The sequence below is a fragment of the Orcinus orca genome, chromosome 10 (genome assembly GCF_937001465.1).
Source record: "Orcinus orca chromosome 10, mOrcOrc1.1, whole genome shotgun sequence".
Taxonomy (NCBI): Eukaryota; Metazoa; Chordata; class Mammalia; order Artiodactyla; family Delphinidae; genus Orcinus; species Orcinus orca.
Genome location: NC_064568.1, coordinates 21590107 through 21603993, shown reverse-complemented (window position 1 = coordinate 21603993; position 13887 = coordinate 21590107).

Below are 13887 nucleotides of genomic sequence, written 5' to 3'. Positions count from 1 at the left end.
TCTAATCAACCTATTAGGTTCTAAAGACATATCCCGGTTCACTCTTGTGGTTCATGGTTCAAATATCAGTTTAGTTTATAAAACCTGTGCAGTGGTTTTATACACCTGTTCCCCTCACTTGCGTGTTACTTAGATGATAGGAGTCCACCCTATAGTGTCCCCACTGGTGGCTGGAGGTGGGAAGGGGAGAGACACATATCATTCCTGCAGGATGGGGAAAGAGGACAGAGTCTTATGCAGTGACAGACCTAGGACAGGAGGGGTCACCTTGTTCCTGAAGAGAAGATTGAATCAAAATTTTGCCTACAGGCTCCACGGGACGAAAGTCTCCCCTCATTATCACCGTGGTGGCGTGAGGGTGCAAGTCAGAGTTCTGCCCACAGAAGAGGAAAGTTGCCTTATTATTTTCCACTCCATGGTGACAACAGGCTCCGATTTTTTGCCAGCAGGCTCTATGCGGAAGGAGTGCTGTCTGATTACCATAACAGGGAATGCAGGAGACAGGGCTCTGCCCATGGGCTACAAAGGAGTGGGGTACACCGCGTTCCCACCACAAGAAAGTGGAGGAAGTGTCAGTTCATCCCCCAGCCCTGCAGGGGAGGGACACGCTCAACACTGGGAGATGGGGATGAAGGACAGAGTTCCACCCACAGATCCCCCAGCTGCAGTACCCATTTGGGGAGGGAGTGGCTACAGAGGGTTTTCATGATGTTCACTCAAGAACAGGCAGATACGGCTAATGGTTTCTGCTCGTTTGGATTGCCCTTTTCTGAGTCCTTGGCGTGAAAGAAAGCAGGTTTTGGAGGGGGGCTGTGTTTTGTCTGCACCCTTTGGCATTTCTGGGTTGCAGGCTTCTCCAGCACCCAGCTGGGTTACACAGAACACAAGAAAAAAACAGCAACTCCAGAACCTCAGTCCTCAGTTATTCCTTGTGTCAACTGAAAAAAAAAAAAAAAAAAAAGCATAACGTGTGAGCTGTGAGTTATGTTTTATCTGGGGCAAAATGACGACTATAGCCTGGGAGACAGCCTCTCAGATAGCTCTGAGGAACTGCTCTAGAGAGGTAGGGGGGAGGTCAGTATACGGTGATTTTGGTGAAGGGGGTCCGTGCAGTCAGGCACACACTTTGACAGGTTACTGCTGGTCACAAGAAGTTAGCTGCTAGTCCAAAGGAGCAGAGGTCTCCATTAATGATTTTAGTGCTTTTCTAGATATGAGAAGATGCAAGAATTTGGGCTCATAAAATCTTCTCCTGAAAAATGTCTTACTATCTGAAGTCCTGTTCTGCCAGTTTTTCCCAGAGCCCAGAGTGCCTCCTTCCTGATCTCTACCCTGAACTCCTTTAGGGTGTATTGAAGGTTAGTGGCTGCAGTGGCCAGTGACTTCATTCTGCCATAACCAGATGGCAAGTGACAATTTTTAGTTGGCACTTGAGTCTCAAGGTCCCTAGCTAGTCTGCCTGTCGTCCATCTTTGACCCTGCCAGGATTTTAATGTGTTTTGTCCAGGGATTTCTGTTGAGATAAGCAGGAGTGCCCAGAACCAGAAGTACAGCCCTTTTTGATGATGATGTAGGATTTCTGATTGCTTTTTGCCCTTATGAACAATTCTGGGATTCATATTCTTGTTCATGCCACTTGGCCTCGTAATTTCTTATGTTCCTGCAAGTAGAAACCCTGAGTCAGGAAGGTTGACTGCTAAGCCTCTTGATGCAATATGTACAGGGTAACATCACACCCCTGCAACTCCTGTTAGATATTCTTTCTTTTTAATATCGGCCAAACTGACTTGAAAGACTGTACAATCTCAAGTATTCATCAAAAATTGCAAACCATTTGGCCTTTTTGTATTTCTTCTTTTGTGAATTATTACACCTTTTGTTTGCTTTTCGATTGAGGTGCTCATCTTTTGCTTAGCAGTTTGTAAAAGTTTTGCAAGGATGTTAATATTTGTCTGCCAATACAAGCTCTAAATACTTTTCCCACTTTGACTTTTAGTTGGGTTTATGTGGTTTGGTCATGCACAAAGTTTTGCTTTGTATGGAGTCAAATCTATTAGTTGCTACAAATCTTTTCCTGTTGAGTAGATCTGCCTTCCAGGTCCTACTCTGAGCCTGAAGAGATTTACCTTCCCCCTTTGGACCCCTTTCTGCATCTGAAATGGCAGGAGGGAGAAGAGAAACTGACACAGCTCTCTTTAAAGCACAGGAAGATGAATGGAGTAACAAATGGGAAGACCTTCTACACCAGTCTTCTATCTAATGGTTAGTCAAATGAGAGCACTCCAAAGCACATGCAAACCCCTTTCTACTTCACTCTCTCTGACCACAGCCCAAGGGCCTGCATCACCAAATCAGAGCCATCTGTACTGACCTGCCACAGGCAAAGTCCCCTTCCCTCGAGAATATCAGACATAGCATCTTTCAAAGATCCCCTGCTCTATTCCCACTCTTCATCTGTGCTCTAGTAGCGAATCAGAAAAGACAGTGATTGAAATAGCATATGGTAGCATCAGATACCAATTTTTCTGACTCTGACAGTTTCAAGAGTTGTCACGAACTTCTTCTCCAGCTGAGACGTAGTGGTTTTACTCCCCTTTCTTTACTGTGGCACTAAGGATCCGTTTCAGCCCTCTGTCAGGTATATGGAGCTCACAAATATTTAAATGTTCCAAAGTATTGTCCCGATTCCTATTTCAACCCATGCCCCCACTGAGCTGACCTAAGCAGTCCACTCTATTGATTTGTGTGTGAAGAGAGACAGGATGAATTATTTTTTATGTTTTCTTTTCAGTTATTGCAACGCTGAAATAGTAAGGGCATGATTAAATTTTCTGTGACGTCTGTGAATGGGCTGTAAAACACTCAATGTTGAACTTAATAGATGTAACAAAGCAAGGATGAAGACGCAGTTCAGAAAGACGGCAGGCAGGTTCAGAGATGCAGACTGAACTCCTGAGAGTAGGATTTCAGATTTGCAAGTAGAGGACCCAAGTTCATTGGCTTGCTTCCATTCCTTGGCTGTTAAATACAGTTATTCAATTAATAATTCAGTGTCCTGAACTATTGTGATAATCCCTCATTAAGAAAATCAAAGCTGATCATTAAAGGACAGGTCACAGACCCTATCCACAGAGAGCAAAGGTCCAGGTCCGGGTGAACAATACAAAAGAAATACCACTGCACATTCCTCACAGGGAAGCAGGCTATGAATATTGATAGCAGCAAAGAGGAGAGGAAAAAATCTCAAGCATGAGCTTGTTTTGTTCACAGCCCCGAATCAATACTACAAAGACTGTCCAATATGCTTCAGTAACTATTCATCAATTATTTAAGGGGCTCTTTTGTTCCAAGTTTCTGTTTACAAGATTACTTTGTAACTTGAAATGATTGTTTCCTTTCATGTAGCTGCTGGATGGGGCTTGAGTTTTTTACATGATGAACCTGAAAGAACGGTGTTCACGTGTATGTCCTACATCTGTCACCTCGGGTTGCAGATTCAAATCAGCATCCCCGTGTAGTACATCTTTCTCTGCAGTGGTGCTCTGACTTCTACCAGGTAGGTACTGCAGACTCAGGACATTGACGTGTCCATGCAGAAAGCATAAGCGTCTTCAGTTCTCTGCCAGATAGACAGCCAAGGTCAAGGGGAGGCAGTGTTCCTTGAGTTGTTTGCCGAGTTTGTCCTCGCTCTGCTTTCTCAGTTTTTACTGACTTGAAAACAGGGAGAGAACGCTTTAAGGTCTAGTCTTATCTGGCCCCGATTTTCTGTCAGTGGTGTCCACTTAAACCCTACACCCCCGTTTTGAGCCCAGGGCCTGCGACTTGCTTCTCCTTTTCTGTGTGAGGTGACTACTTGGATTATGAATTACTCATCCCAGAGGCACAACTTTATCAAGAACCTATTATTTGCTCGCCACCCTGCTAAGAGTTTGTTGATAGAAAATTCTTATCAAAAAACTCCTGCAGGGTGTATATATCATTATCCTGACATCCCTATTTTAAGAAGGAACTGCAGTTGATGGAGTAGAAAACTTTGAAAGATGAGTAGCAGAGCCCATATCCATACTTCGATCTGTCTGTCTCCAGAGCCTCAAATCTTTGCCATTCTGTTACCAGGTTCCGGTGAACTCATACAATAACATCACGTTCTTCCATTGTATAGAACATAGATTGGCCAACTTCTCTGCAAAGGAGCAAAGACTAAATATTTTAGAATTTGTGGGTCGCGTGGGCTCCATCACAACTAGTCTTCTCTGCTGTTGTAGTGCAAAACCCCAGCTTCTACACAAATGAACGGCATGGTTGTGTTCTAACACACCTTTATTAACAAACCCGGGCAGGCTGGATTTGACCGCCGTTTGCCAACACCTAGTATAGAAGAACCCACAGGCTTTAGGTACACCTCTTAATAATGCTTTGCCTATTTCAGAGAGACCCAAAATGGTGAAGGCAGTTACCAGACTAGCTGTGGATTAATCCTTGGTCAGTGAGTCCCTAATTGCCCATCACTAGGAATTCTGTGCAGAAACATTTTCCAATCTTGGAGAAATTATCTATGACACAGGCATTTTGATGAGGTTGTTTCCACAGGAGGCAATTCCCAACCTTGTGCACCCACAAATTCTTTACAAAATTCCATAGTATGAGCAAAAATTCAAGTGAGGGGGACTGGCCAAGTAGTCATGGCATCGGACCGGGGGGTGGGTTGTGCATGCCCATCGAAGGGGCTGCCGTCTCCCCTCCACCCAATAGCATTGACGCGGAAGAATATGGGCTTAGCGTCACTGCATCTCCAGGAAACCTTCAAAATCCGTGGAACATATACTTGGGATGCATCTGCCCTGAGGCAGCCTCTAACTAAACCTTACGTGGAGCAGGGCTGGTGTTCTGCCAGTGTACACAGTGGTACATGGAACCTTATAGTTGCTTACAGTCTAAGTCATAGTAATGAGCAGTTCAATTTTTTAATCATTTTATCCCAGGCCAACAGTATTTTTTAATTGTTCTTTGGTTTTTATTTAAAATTTTATTGGAGTATAGTTGACTTACAATGTTGTTAGTTTCAGGTGTACAGCAAAGTGATGCAGTTATACATATATATATATTCATTGTTTTTTTTAGATTCTTGTCTCAATACAGGTTATTACAGAATACTGAGTAGAGTTCCCTGTGCTATACAGTAGGTCCCTGTTGGTTATCTATCTTATGTATAGTAGGGTGTATGTGTTCATCCCAAGCTCCTGATTTATCCCTCCGCCCGCCCCATGTTTCCCCTTTGGTAACTGTAAGTTTGCTTCCGATATCTGTAAGTCTGTTTCCCTTTTGTAAGTAAGTTCATTTGTATCACTTGTAAAAAAATTAGATTCCACATATGAGTGATAGCATATAATATGTCTTTCTCTGTCTGACTTAATTCCCTTCGTATGATAATCTCTAGGTCCATCCATGTTGCTGCAAATGGCATTATTTCCTTCTTTTTTGTGGCTGAGTAGTATTCCATCGTATATATGCACCACATCTTCTTTATCCTCTGTTGATGGATGTTTAGGTTGCTTCCATGTCTCAGCTATTGTAAATAGTGCTGCAGTGAACATTGGGGTGCATGTATGTTTTCGAATTATGGTTTTTTTCCGGATGTATACCCAGGAGTGGGATTGCTGGATCAAATGGTAGCTCTATTTTTAGTTTTTTAAGGAAACTCCATAGTGGCTGTACCAATTTACATTTTCCCCTACAGTGTAGGAGGGTTCCCTTCTCTCCACACCCTCTCCAGCATTTATTATTTGTAGACTTTTTGCTGATGGCCATTCTGATTTGCAGTTTTGGTTTGCATTTCTCTAATAATTAGAGACGTTGAGCATCTTTTCATGTGCTTTTTTAAAAAAAATAGTTTGAGTAAAATTTACCACTTGAAATCGGCTTCTTGCAAGTCAGCCCTGTTTTGAATTCTTCTTGGATTACCTACCCCAGGGCATTTCTTGAACGCAGGCTGTCCTTTACAGCCCTGCAGGCCTTGTGACTCTGAAGTGTGAAATTGTTGTTATGGAAAATGGCCACAAGGCGGCAGCATTTCTTCATGCCCAACTCTGGTTACTCAGGCAACCAGAGCCTTCGCGTTCCTGGGTTATAATTTAGAGCTGAAGGTGCCAGCACACACACCCAAGGGCTTGTGTCTCATTACTTCTTTCCCCTCGCCTTTCACCACCCACCCTGCCCCGGGCAAAATCCCAACCCTGCATAACCGCTGCGGCAAACGTGCTGTCTTGTGCAGGTGAGGCGACTCTAAGGAAGGAGGCTTGAGGGTGGGAACCCCACCACCAGGAGACATGGAGACCTGGGGACATTTCAGAGCTAATCCAACCCAGAGGCTCCACCATCCTTTGCGTGCACTGGGCTTGCTTTAGCTGTAGGAGGGTCCATCTGGATCTGGAGATTGTGGTCCCATCCAGAGGGAAGCAGGCACTCCAGGTCCAAGGGGGCGGGGCTCATTTGCTGGCGCATCCTCCCCAGTTCCCTTAGAACCAGGACAGCCCTTAGACCCCAAGCCTGCTCAGGCTCCAGGGATGTGACAGCCGCCCAGTTTTTCGAGGCCTGAGGGGAAGAGGGTAGGCATGTCTTTATTTTTTTTAATTAATTTGGGGGTGGGTACTACAGATGATTTATGATGTTGTGTGTGTTTATGGTGTGCAGCAACATGATCCCATTCTGTATGTACAGATACCTGTTCTTCTTTGGAATCTTTTCCCATATAGGTTATTACAGAGTGTTGAGTAGAGTTCCCTGTGCTCTACAGTAGGTCCTTCTTGATTATCTATTTTGTATATATTAGTGCATATATGTTAATCCCAACCTCCTAATTTATCCCTCCTCCCACCTTTCCCCTTTGGTAACCTTAAGTTTGTTTTCTAAGCCTGTGAGTCTGATTCTCTTTTGCAAATTAGTTCTTTGGTATCAGTTTTTAAATTCCACCTATAAGTGATATCATATGATATTTGTCTTTCTTGGTCTGACTTACTTCACTTAGTACCATCATCTCTAGGTCCTTCCATGTTTCTGCAAATGGCAGTATTTCATTCTTTTTTATGACTAATATCCCACTGTATATATGTACCATATCTTCTTTATCCATTCCTCTGTCGATGGACACTTAGGTTGCTTCCATGTCCTGGCTATTGTAAATAGTGCTGCAGTGAACATTGTGGTACATGTCTCTTGTTGAATTATGGTTTTCTCAGGGTATATGCCCAGTAGTGGGATTGCTGGGTCCTATGGTAGTTCTGTTTTCAGTTTCTTAAGGAACCTCCATACTGTTCTCCATAGTGGCTGTATCAATTTACATTCCCACCAACAGTGCAAGAGGGTTCCCTTTTCTCCACACCCTCGCCAGCATTTATTGTTTGTAGACTTTTTGATGATGTCTAGCCTTACTGGTGTGAGGTGATACTTCATTGTAGTTTTGATTTGCATGTCTCTGATAATTAGTGATGTTGAGCATCTTTTCATGTGCTTTTTGGCCATCTGTATGTCTTCTCTGGAGAAATGTCTGTTTAGATCTTCAGCCCCTTTTTTGATTTTTTTTTTTTTTTTTTTTTGACATAGAGCTGCATGAGCTGTTTGTATATTTTGGAGATTAATCCCTCGCCGGTCGCTATGTTTGCAAATATTTTCTCCCATCCTGTGGGTTGTCTTTTTGTTTTGTTTATGGTTTCCTTTGCTGTGCAAAAGCTTTTAAGTTTAATTAGGTCCCATTTGTTTGTTTTTATTTTCATTACTCTAGGAGGTGGATCAAAAAAGATACTGCTGCAATTTATGTCAAAGGCTGTTCCATCTATGTTTTCCTCTAAGAGTTTTATAGTGTCTAGCCTTACATTTAGGGTTTTGGTCCATTTACTTTTATGGATGGTGGTAGAGAATATTCTAATTTCTTTTACATGCAGCTGTCCCGTTTTCCCGGCACCACTTATTGAAGAGACTGTCTTTTCTCCATTGCATATTCTTGCCTCCTTTGTTGTGGATTACTTGACCATAGGTGCATGAGTTTATTTCTGGGATTTCTCATCCTGTTCCACTGATCTATATTTTTGTTTTTGTGCCGTTACCATACTGTTTTGATGACTATAGCTTTGTAGTATAGTCTGAAGTCAAGGAGTGCAATTCCTCCAGCTCCATTGTTCTTTCTCAGGATTGCTTTGGCTTTTGGGGATCTTTTGTGTTTCCATACAAATTGTGCAAAAAAAAATTATTTATTTATTTATTTTTGCGGTACGCGGGCCTCTCACTGTTGTGGCCTCTCCCGTTGCGGAGCACAGGCTCCGGACGCGCAGGCCCAGCAGCCACAGCTTACGGGCCCAGCTGCTCTGTGGCATGTGGGATCCTCCCAGATCGGGGCATGAACCCATGTCCCCTGCATCGGCAGGCAGACTCTCAACCACTGTGCCACCAGGGGAGCCCTGTGAAAAATTTTTGTTCTAATTCTCTGAAAAATGCCATTGGTAATTTGATAGGGATTGCACTCAATCTGTCAATCGCTCTGAGTACTATAGTCATTTTCACAGTATTGATTTTTCCACTCCAAGAACATGGAATATCCTTCCATCTGTTTGTGTCATCTTCAATTTCTTTCATCAGTGTCTTATAACTTTCAGAGTAGAGGTCTCTTGTCTCCTTAGGTAGGTTTATTCCTAGGTATTTTATTCTTTTTGATGCGATGGTAAGTCAGATTGTTTCTTGCAATTTCTCTTTCTGATCTTTTGTTGTCAGTGTACAGAAATGCAACAGATTTCTATGTATTAATTTTGTATTCTGCAACTTTACTGAATTCATTGATGAGCCTTAGTAGTTTTCTGGTAGCATCTTCAGGATTCTCTATGTTTAGTATCATGTCATCTACAAACAGTGACAGTTTTGCTTATTCTTTTCTGATTTGGATTCCTTCTATTTTTTTCTTCTCTGACAAAGAAGGACTTCCAAAACTATGTTGAATAAAAGTGGTGACAGTGGACATCCTTGCCTTTTTCCTGATCTTAGAGGGAATGCTTTCAGTTTTTCACTGCTGGGAATGATGTTAGCCATGGGTTTCCAATAGTCTTCTTTTAATAAATAAAAAAGAATAGTTATTCTTTTAAACTCAAGTGGAAATTCAATAGCATAGTACACAAAGGGTCAGATATATACATTTGTGTGTATAAGGGTGGACAATTTCCCCAACAACTCCGAGGGGTCTTGGGAAGGTTTATTAAGTGCTGTCGAATTTAAAGTGTGAACAGAGTTCCAATTTTCCAAGGGCGTGTGCTAAAAGGGTATATATGTTTTAGAGCAGCAGATCGGAACCTGAGAGAGTGTTCTAAAATCAAGGAGGTTGCAGGTTCCTTTGGAGAGACCCTGGCTGAGTTCGCAGCCTAGCTGGGCAGCTGAAAGTTCTAAGATATAAAAATTGAATGTCTCTCGGGTATTGAATGTCTCTCGGGTATTGAGACTACATGTGCCACAATCAGAGGGCCTGAGCCTGACATGACTGATATCCTCCTCTGGTATCTTTGCTTTAAATTTCGTAAAAATACAGGAAAGTCTCCTATCTACTCCCCTACAGGAAAAGAAAAGGAATGATAACACTAAAATGCTTCTCAAAGAAAGCCCCATTTCAGGGCTAACTTGCGAACTAGGTAAAAAGAACACTTGGAAGCAATAATGGATGAAATGGCAGCTTTGATACCTTCCATTTTCCCAAGTGGACTATTTATTCCCTGGTAGTAGTTTATATCTTAGAAACGAACCTCAAGGTGAATCAGTGTCATTTTCACTTGATCTTATTTGGAGCACAAGATCAGATGGGTGGCTGAAAAACTAAGACATTATTTCATGTGCCATGAAATCTCTTATTTTTAAACTCGCTCTCTTACAGTGGAAGGTCTTATACACTAAAGGCAGCGGAATACACGTAGAACATCATGAATGTGCCTCAACTTAATAAAATCTTCCTACATTTTAAATTCTCCTTACTGCTAGATAGGTTTGGGAGAAGAAACTAAGTAGTAATCTATATATAAATGCCAAGTTTGCCACATAGTAAACATGCCCAACATGAAACTTTGTGTAAAGTTGTTTTTCACATTTATAATAAAAATTTGCAAGCCTAAGAATGTTAACACCATGTCTTAAGGCATAAAATAATCCCAAAAACGTATATACGCCATACACCATGAGTAAAACGAATTTTTTACTTACTAACATGAGAGTAACAATTCTGGTAAGCGTCTAGTCAGTCAAATTCAAAAAAATGTAGCAAACAAATAGCTATCACCTCATCCCATTCCTTCTGCAAGAATAAAATCGAATAGACGTAATTGTTACTGCTACAAACAATATGATAGCATTATTTTCCCCCGTAACTATGAAAGGACAGGGATAATCACCAGTGCAAAAAGTATGTTTTTGGCGTTTCTTAGTATATAAAATGTATGCCGTATTATTATAGTGGTATGTGCTTTAATAACATTATGCATTTAAAATCTGGGTCACTTTTCATCTGTAATATGTTTCTGCATGAGAGCATCTGCGAGTATGTGGAGACACGTCTGCTGCAAGATCATTAAACCAAGAAAAGAATGACTCAGGTTTTACTTACATTTAAAGAAAGAAGATGAGTAACACATAAGTAGGGAAGGAGCTAGGAATAAATCACAGTCTAAAAATTCTGCATTCAAAGGCTTTTGGAGTTAACAAAATATGGTAATATAATTGCCATAAACTGGATCGAAGAAACCACCCTTGATCTAAACAGGAACTGTTTTATATTTTCAATGATTTACCTGACCACACTGCAGCCATAAAAATCCCAACAGGTTTTCTTTCTGTTGTGGATATGTCATGATAGAGCTTTGGTTATAAAATATTGAAATCGATACCCTTCCTTAGTACTCGGTAAAACGGCGCACAGAAGTTAAAATGGGAGCATTTGATTTCTGCTAACCTGCCAACAGAACCTCTAATGCAAAGATTTTAGATCGTCAAAAGCAATAATACAACTGCACACACAAGAACCCCGGTATAAGTCCTTCTATTCTTCCAGGTTTATAAAATAAATTTTCATCACCAGTTAATCAGAGTTCCTTAATCTATATGTGCCAAAATGTTCTGCCAAAACGTTTTGTCATTTGGACCCCTTTCAGACTTCCTTCAGCCCTTGCGTTAAAGTAGAGTTCAAGAGAGGAAGAGGATGAGGATCCTCGGAAACAGGTCCGTGCTCCTTTGTAAATGTAGAAAGAAACTGAAGACCCGGTATTCCTTCAACAGGGGTCCATTCTGAAACCTCTAGTTTGTTCCTCCAGAGTTTCTTGGAGGTATGTTCCTTAGTAATCCAGATAAGATGTCGGTTGTGTGTGCGGCAGCCCATAGGTATAATTCACTGTAATAAAATCAGGAAGCAGAGAAGGCTGGGACAGTTAAGCAAATGCCACCCTTCAGAGCACAGATATGCAAATGTGATGTGGGTGAAATCCAAGACGATTTCCTGCAAAGAGTCCAGGACTCTGGACAGTCCAAACAAGAGAGCGCTGCATCCTGTCGCTCCTCCAGGGTTGAAGCACACCTCTCTCTTTGCTACCGTGTTACCTAAAATGAATTTTACAAGTTAGTATTTGACACCCCATACCCACCAAAGATAACCCTTCCTGTTACCGGACCCATACATCCCTGTCTATGTCACATGTATCGAATTTAATAGTGGGCATCTTTATCAGTAACCAACTTTGCCAAATCACCTGCTCAAATCAAATTCTTCTTTACATGTCTTGCTTTGAGGTTGCAAAGAGAAACACACCCAAAGCCTTCCACAACATGGTATTAGCACCCTAGCTCTGTATCTTGTTGCGTTATAAAAAAAATCCCATCAGATTAGGTACATTCATTGCCCATCAAGTTAACTCATGCATGCTAAGCATGCTTTGTTAATGGGGCTAAAATATGTCCAAATGAATGCTGAGTTAAATCAGTGTACGTCAGGATCAGAACGTTGCCTTTGTTCGTTCTCTTTAAGACTTACGTTAACTCTCGTTTTCAAAAATAGGTTATTTTTATTAAACTACTGTATTTACTGGAAACATACATCCATTAAAAAGGGTGTCATTTCTTCCATTTTTAAGCACCCAGGCTCATTATGGCTTAGAATCTAAGGAAACAGGCCTGTGGTTTCTATAGTTTGATTTCATCAATGTAAGAAACTCTACAGGTTAGATCATCAATACATCAGCTGGGAATACATAAAAAAACATAATACTTTAACATGTCTACACCATCCAAATACTTTTAAAGTAAATTATATTATTTAATCACACAGTCGTCATGCCTGGGCTTTAGACCCAATCAGGTATTTTTTCAAACCTCAGATATGTTTTAACTGAAAGACGGCCTTGATTTATGTATTCTACCCTATAAATTGCTCTTTTGTTTGTGCTGGGGAATACTATAGAGCAAACAAAATGAAAAACCCTGTCCTCACAGAACTTAGAATAGGGATTGGTATACTTTTTCTCTAAAAGACCAAACCATAAAATATTTTCCATGTTGCGGGCCATATAGTCACTATCACAACTTCTCAGCTCTGCCTTTATACCACGGAAGCAGCCAGAGACAATACATAAAGTAATGGGCATTGCTTTATCCCAATAATACTTTACTTACGGATGTCGAAATTTGCATTTCATGTAATTCTCATGTGTTATAAAATATATTCCTTTTGCTTTTTTCCCCAACCATTTAAAACGTAAAGCTCCTTCTTCCCTGTTTGTTGTTGTTGTTAATGGCCTGTGAGCTAAAGGCTGCATCTGGTTTGCAAGACATCGCTTGCCGATTCCTACTGTAGAGGAAAAGGGCTGGACAAATAGGTAAATAGTATGTCAACAGGGGATACGAGCTATGGAGGAAAGTAAAGCAATACTCTGGAGACCATTACTGGGGCAGGGAGGGCAGAAGGCTAGTGTTTCATAGAGGGTTGTCAGGGAAGGAGGTATTTGTGGAGGTACTTGATGGAAAGGAGCGAGCCCTGACTCTCTGGGGGAAGAAGTTTCCGGCGAGAGGTAAATGCAAGGGCCAGTGCAAGGACTTTGGCCTTTTTCCGACTGAGGCAGAGAGGTGAGACAAGGGAGGCAGGGCCAGGCTATCCACTTAAAGGGATCCCTTTGGCTGAAGTGATAAAAGAGGAAGGCGGCAGGGTTTGTGACAAATAAAGGGTGTAGAGAAAGAAGCAGCAAGGACAACTCCAAGGTCTTTGGCCTGAGCAACCAGATGACGAAGCTGGTCATTTTCTGAGCTGGGAGGGGCTCTCTCTCTGCCTAAGGTTCTTCATCTGCTAAGTGGAGAACAGTAACACCGGCCCCCTTCAGTTGTAGTGCAAAGGGAATGCAAAGCACATGAGGTTAGGGCTCAGGAAATGGGGCTCTTGTCATGTTAGCTCTTTCTGGCTCTTTCTTTCATGCATCTATTGAAAACCCAGCCACGTTTATAGCCAGCCAACTATCAATCTTCATCTAGGATGTAATTCTCAAAGGCATCTTATTCGAGAGGAAGCTCATTCTCCACGCCCAGTTTGTTTTGGAGCCTCTCCGCCCTGAAGGTTGGAGGATAAGCCGCTCATGCTCTCCGATTCAGTTTCTTTTAAAATACGTGTTGTGCTGATTGTATGTGGAAGGTTCATTGTTATTTTGGTGGATAAACAGTTGCCATCGTGTGGCTATTAGCTCCAGTCTCATGTGACTGGGTGCCCTGAGGGGTTCAGGCTCTGGCTCTAGGGATCAGAGAAGATAAGAGTTCAGGATAAAGGAGTCCTCTGGGCTAGACCTTGAAAGACAAGTAAAATTTTAGAAGTGGGAGGAGATGAAGAGGAAGGCCATG